Source organism: Alligator sinensis, unplaced genomic scaffold (genome assembly GCF_000455745.1).
Source record: "Alligator sinensis unplaced genomic scaffold, ASM45574v1 scaffold886_1, whole genome shotgun sequence".
In the NCBI taxonomy this organism is placed as follows: Eukaryota; Metazoa; Chordata; order Crocodylia; family Alligatoridae; genus Alligator; species Alligator sinensis.
In genome coordinates, this window is record NW_005842040.1 from 383,592 (window position 1) to 390,869 (window position 7,278).

The window sequence follows — 7,278 nt, forward strand, 5'->3', positions numbered from 1 at the left end:
CATTACACATACAGTAGAACCCTGACTTACGCGTATGTTGTGTTCCTGAGAAACCTCGAGTATCGCGAATTCACGCAACTCGAGGTGAATTTTCCCATAGGAAATAATAGAAAAGTGAGGGGTTGCGTTTCTTGGACCTCACATTTATGACACCAAAGGCACCAAATACAACCTTTATCAACCAATACTTTATTTATTATGTTACAAAAATGTACTGTAAACATATTTATTCATTTACATTATAAGTAAAATAATAAAAGAATACAAAATGGACATGCAACAATCTTCAATCCATCCATCACTGGGAAGCCGAGTCTTCATCCAGGTTGAACACATCAAAAGATGGTGGTGAACTCTCTCCCTCAGAAGTGGAGGACTGAGAGTCAGTTGATTGAGTCAAGATAGTGCTGTCCCACTTCCTGAAGAACTTGTCCAAGGAAGACTGCACCGAGCAGTGTCACTTCTCTCTGTAAAGCTCCGTGAAGCAGACATTGGCTTCCTTCATCAGCCTGGCAACCTTAGCACTTCTTTCACGATTGGAGTCATTTTCATCAAAGAAGGCTAGGTAACCATCCAAAAGTTTGAACACATCAGCCATGCCTTTCATCACGAGAATTCGGGGGGAGGGCCTTTCATTTTCTTCCATGGGCTCTTCCTCTTCATGGCGCTCCCTATCCAGTTCAAGAAAATCCTTGTTTGAGAGTTCCTCCCTATGGGAATCGAAAAGCTCAGCCACGTTTTCCTGGTCGACCTGCTCAAAGCCCACACTCTTAGCCATTTCAACAATCTCATGTCTTGCATCGCTGATAAATTTGTCAGCAGCAAAGCCTCAGAAATCATTCACAACAGCAGGCCAGATATTTTTTCAGACACCATTAAGGAACTGCTGCAGATTAAGGCATTGCTGCGTAACATCATTCCAGGCATCTCTGATGATGTCTATGGCCATCTTGATGTTAAATGCCTTCCAAAATTCTTTGATATTTGCCTTTTCTTTTGACTGTCTCATTGATAAGCTTCTTGAAGGTCTGCCATAGGTAATAGCTCTTGAAATCTCAAATAATGCCCTGATCCATGCACTGGATGAGTGATGTTGTGTTCGGTGGCGAGAACAACACCCTAATGTTCTCACTGAGGTCGCCAAGGCTTAGGGGGTGTCCTGTAGCTTTATCAAGAAGCAGTAGAATTTTGAAAGGCAGATTTTGCCTGTCATGATAAGCCCTCAATTCCAAATGCAGCAGACTGGAAAAATAATCTTCAAACAATGATCCAGTAACCAATCCTTTCCGGTTGGCTCTCCAGTAAAGAGGCAGATGCCCTTTTGCATACCCCTTAAATGCTCAAGAGTTTTCAGCATGGTAAACCAGCAATGGTTTGAGCTTGAAGTCACCAGCTATGTTCACTCTGAGCAGCAGTATGCAGCAATCCTTCACAACCTTGAACCCTGGGGCAGTTCTTTCCTCGACTAAGATAAATGTGCGACTCAGGATCCATTTCTAGAAGAGTCCAGTTTCATCCAAGTTGAAAACTTGCCTCAGCTCATAGCTTCCTTCCTCAATGGCAGCCTGTAGGATTAAAGGAAATGTATCTGCAACGCTTTTATCAGCAGCTGTTGCTTCGCCTGTCAGTTTGAGATATGAAATCCATGGCATGCTTTAAATCTATCAAACCATCTGGCACTTGCATTAAATGGCTTGGCTTCAGGATCATCATGTTTTAACACTTCATAAACACTATGTGCCTTTGCTTGAATTACCTGGGTCAAAAGCAGCGTGTGTTCTTGATTCTGGTGCTCAATCCACGTTGTCAATATGCGTTCCATTTTCTCAACGATGGCCGACCTTGTTAATGAAACACGGGCAGTAGATAAACATGTAGCAATCTTACAGGACTCCTTAATTTTCTCCACATTGTCCCTAATTGTATGGAGAGTTGACTCACTGAGCCCTGTAGCAAACCTAATTTCCTTTGTCTTCTCACCATTTCATATCTCTTCACAACTTCAAGTTTTTCTTCTAAAGTTATAGCTTTTCTTTTCCTTGTAGAGGTGGAAGCACTTGTGGAATCAGTATGAAAAGCACTCATCTTGAGCACAATGGCAACACTAAGGCTGAATCCAGAATCCTGCTTGGGAACCCAAGCTGCATGTAACTCCATTTGACTCAGTCTGCGCTCTCGCATATATATGCAAATGATGTGCATCTCGGGGTGTATTTTTCTGCTTGGGTGCTAATATTAATTTGCGTAAATGCAAGACTCGGGTAAGTTGAATACACATAAAATGGGGTTCTACTGTAAACTGGTTTAAGTGTTCAGAAACTTGTTTAAACCTGTAACAGAACAGACATTCAGTGCACATAAACCAGTTTCAAAATGGCCAAAACCAGTTTGAGATAAACCTGGCTGAACGTAGTATCAGACTTAACTGACTGAGCTCAACCAGTTTATGCAATGTCTGTCCCAGACCCCTTCTTGGTTTAAGTTAAACCAGAGTCCTCTAGCATCCCAGCATGCTTTCTGGGCTGGGCTGGGCTGGGCTGGGCTCTCTGCTCCAGAGAAGGGCTGGCCCCACCCCTCTGCTCTGTAGCCCGAGCAGAGACAGGACATGGCGAGATACCAGCTGGTAGGGCTGTGCGAGGCTTCGGGCAGAGCTTCGGATCCAGAGAAGCTTCGGACACTTTGGGGCCCGAAGCAGCATGTCTGGGTCGAAGCACTGGCCTCGTTAGGCTTCCCGAAGTGGTTCGGAGCTTCTGAAGAGCTTTGGAGCCGCCTCAGAGATCCGGCCATAGGGTGTAACGGGGAAACAATAAAATATCTATAACTTTGTTGTTTTTTGTCCGATTTGGATGAAATTTTCAGGGGTGGTAGACTCTGCAGAGTGGATGAAGCCTGTCAAGTTTCAAGAAGATTGGTGCAGGGGTTTGGGGATAACAGCACCCCAAATTCTTGAAAGCAAAACTCACATCACATCTAGGCGTTACAACATAGTGGGGTGAAAACTGCAGGGGTGGTAGCTCTTACTGAGGCACAAAGCCTACCAAGTTTCAAGAAGATTGGTGCAGGGGTTTTGGGGCAACTGTACCCTAAATTCTTGAAAGCAAAACTCCAGTCATGTCTGTTTTACAACACAGGGGGGGCAAAACTGTAGGAATGGTAGCTCTTACTGAGGCCACACAGCCTGCCAAGTTTCAAAAAGATTGATGCAGGGATTTGGGGGGAACTGCCCCTTAAGCTGTGGACAAGCAAAACTCGTGGCCGAGGTCTGCCTGTTTGCCAGGAAGCAGAGGGGAGGGGGCTGCAGCGGTGGCCCCTGGAGTTGGCAGACCCCAGCTGCAGGGCAGAAGGGATGGAGGGAGGAATTAACCTTTCTCCCTGACCCCTTCACCTTAAATAGAGCCATGCTGGGGTTCTGTTCCATACTCTTCCCCTTCCTCCACCTCCCTCCAGGGTGGGGTGGGAGGGGCTCCATGCAGCACTGGAGGGGGACTCCTCCTCCTCCCCTTCCCCCCACCGCTGCCATGGGGGTTGGGGGTGGGGGGGGCTCCATGTGAAGCTGCCCAGTCCTAGAGGGGGACTCTTCCCCCCACTCCTCCCCTTTGGATTCCTTTTGGAAGTACTAAATGACAGCTCAGTAACAGCCCATACTGTGCCATGCCAGCAGTGCATGGTTATTTTTAGCTGTTATGTCACTGTAGCAACCCTTTATACTGAGGAAGCGTGTTGCTATGGCGACATAGCTGCAGCATCATGGTTTGTGACTTGCTTGTTTCAAGATGAAACTGGATGCTTATCTTGCTGGGATCCTATGACCCCACCTGACTTCCTGCCCTTTGGGCGGGGGGCTGGACTCGATGATCTTCCGAGGTCCCTTCCAGCCCTGATGTCTATGAAATCTATGAAATCTATGAAATGCTGAAACTACATCACCGTATTGCATTGCCACGGCAATGTAGCATCGTGTAGATGCACCCACAGTGTGTATAAACTATGTCTACACCCTTCTTGTTCCCAACCTGCCTCAAGAAGGACTTCCCGGGCAGATTCTGCCCACTCACTCTGATTAACATGGTTAAGTTGCTCCAGGGCATCTGTAGAGGCTGCCTGCAAGTAAGCTGAAGGCCAAAATCCTGACAGCGGCTGCAGGGGGATGTCCCAAAGCAGCTTCACCACTGTATTTCTAGATTTGTCATGGACAGTCAACAGGTGGGCAAGGCATGTTCAGAAGCATCCTTCCTAGGACACAATGGGGAGTCAGTGTGGAGAGACCCATAATGTACCCCAGAACTTGCCAAACGTCTACAAATCAGAACATAACTATAATACAAACATAATATCCATATAAAGAAATATACTCTGAGATATTCTCTCTCTGACAAATTCATTTATGACATAGAAACACAAAAACATAGGGACAGTTCTTGCCATCTGTAACAAAACTTATACCACAAAGTATGATGGTCACACTTTTTGAATCTCTTTATTTATTTAAAGCAAGGTACTGCCCTTGTTCATATTATTCATGCAAATGTTCTTGTTAGTTAACAAAACTATTCATATAAATGAAGTGAACAGGCTATACCCCTTAAAATAATATTTTAAGATTAATTAATGTCAGAAGCTTCTATTGAAATCAATTTTGGAAGAATGGAAAATAAACTCAAACAATTTCAATAAAGGTATTCCAAGAGAAAACTATGCAAAAAATTATTACAAAATTAGATCAAAGTTGAACTGCATGCTAAGCTAATAAGTCAATTAAATTAAAATGGAAGAAAATTACCTTCTTAAAGCTAGAACATCAAGAAGTATATTGTACATTAATGCATGTTGCAACCATTTGGATAATGCTTACAACATATTTCTGTTTGCATTTCTTTCTCTCCAGTATAACTTAAGGGAAAGAAACATTAATTATGCCACTTAGATGTGGGAGAGGCAAGATAATAAAATGTGTCATGATTTTATGATCCTTCAATGTAAATAAGTAATGATTTTACCTTAAACAATTAAAATTAACAATTATTATCTGTAATACAAAAAAGGTCAAGAAAGGGACTTGACTACTTACAGATGTTAAAAAAAGCACTCCCACACCAAGCCCAGCACATTAGGACTGTGAAAAATTTCACCAGCTGTTTCATTTTGATGCTGTTTCAACTTGTTTCAAGCTCAAAACAACAACATCGAAACAAAACAAAGGGCATCGAAACAGCATTGAAACAAAACGAGGGCAGTCAAAATGTTTTGAAAGTTTTGAATCATTTCGAGTTTCAAAGCTGAAGCTGGGCTTGCCTGCAGGGAAACAGAAAGTAAGGAGGGGGGGGGAAAGATGGGGGAAGGACTCCTCTGATATTGACTGTGGCTGTTTGGCTGCCTGAGATGCTGCTGGTGCTACTGTGCTGCTTACCAAGTTATTACCTGTTGTCATTTAAAGTGGTGGACCAAGCTGAGGCTGTAAGGAAGGAGGAGACCTCATTGGGGCAGACTACCATGTTGTGTAGAAACCCCAGCACCAGTGAGGCTGCGCCTTTACACACACACACACACACACACACACAGAGTCACGCATGTCACAGAAGCTTGAGGTGCAGTTTCCCAGAAACCCCTGCACCTATCTCCTTGAAACTGGGCCACTGCACAGCCAAGCATGCACAGACAGGGAGCCAAAGGAAGAACAAGTAAGAGGGTGCCTGCCTCTGTAGCCTAGAAGATACACCACTCCTTGGGAGTAGAGAGCTCTGGATTCCAACCTCTGTTGCCAAGGAGTTTACTGTTTTCTAGCCAATGATTTTCTAAAGTGCACATGTCCCGTGACAGACAGACAGACCCCAAAAACGGAAAGGAAAAATTCAGGGTTCAGGAATGGGTAAGGGAAGCTCAGAGAAGACAGACTGCATTGAAGCTATGCTATTAAGAAACTACAAGCCAGGGAGCTGAGAGCCATTTATAGAAATATAAGTCTGTCACATAGATGGCCTGTGCCACTGACAGCTCCCAGTGGAAACAATGAGCCGCACACGCAGCCACTTTCAAGGACAATGAAACCAAGGAGCAGACAGGCATAGTAAGGATCCCCAGAAATTAGATGGGCATATTCAGTGGCAGCATTTAGTAGATGTTACTGCAGATGTTGATTCTGATCTACTACCTCTGGCCCACAGCTGCAGAGTGAGAGAGTCTAAGGCCATAACCCCTTACTACTGAAACATGCTCTCTGCATGGCCCAAGAAGCCCATTGGCTATTGGGAGTATTGTCTTATGCCCCATCCCCCGCTTTATATTACAAGAATTCTGCCAGAGTTGTCACCATAGTGTATATCAGGGGTTGGCAACCCCTAGCACGCATGCCGAGCATGGCACACGAGGCCATTTTACTCAGCACAGCATGGCCAGCCCCAGCTCTGGGTAGCTGCTGCCAGCAACGGAGCCTGGGCTGCTCCCAGCAGGGCTTGTAGTGTCCCAGCTGCCTGCTGGAAGCATCCTGGGCTCTCGGCTGGCAGCAGCTACCCAGAGCTGGGGCCAGCTGCAGCCAGGAGGCTGCAAACAGCTGTGTTGGGCTCTGGAGCCCTGGCATCAGCTCTGTAATGGCACGTGCATGCGCGCCTCAGAGCAGGCAGTGGGTGAGGGACCTGAGGCAGCACAACTCTGGTCTCTCCCCTGCTCCTGGCACACAGCTGGTGACTGGGCTCCAGAGCCCAGCACAGCTGTTTGTAGCCAGCCTGGGCTCTGGGCAGCTGCAGCAAGCAGCAGGCAGGCTGCAAACAGTAGTGCCAGGCTCCACAGCTCCGGCATCAGCTCCATGCTGGCGGCGACTGTACATGCACCTCAGAGCAGAAAGTGGGGCAGCACAGCCCGCCCCAAGGTGTACACGCAGTCGCCACCAGCATGGAGCTGATGCATGGAGCCCAGCACAGCTGTTTGCAGCCTGCCCACTACTTTCTGCAACTGCCCAGAGCCCAGGCTGGCTCCAAACAGCTGCGCCAGGCTCCAGAGCCCAGTCACCAGCTCTGTGCCGGAAGCGGGGGAGAGACCGGGGTTGTGCTGCCTCAGGCCCCTCCCCCACTCCAAGGCACATGTGGACGTGCCAGTACAGCGCTGACGGTGGGGCTCTGCCGCCTGGCACAGCAGTTTGCAGCCTTCCGGCTGCAGCCGACCCAGGCTCTGGGTAGCTGCTGTCAGCCAGGAGCCTGGGCTGTTCTCAGCAGGCAGCTGGGATGCTGCAAGCCCTGCTGGGAGCAGCCTGGGCTCCAGCAGCTACCTAGAGCCAGGGTAGCTGCT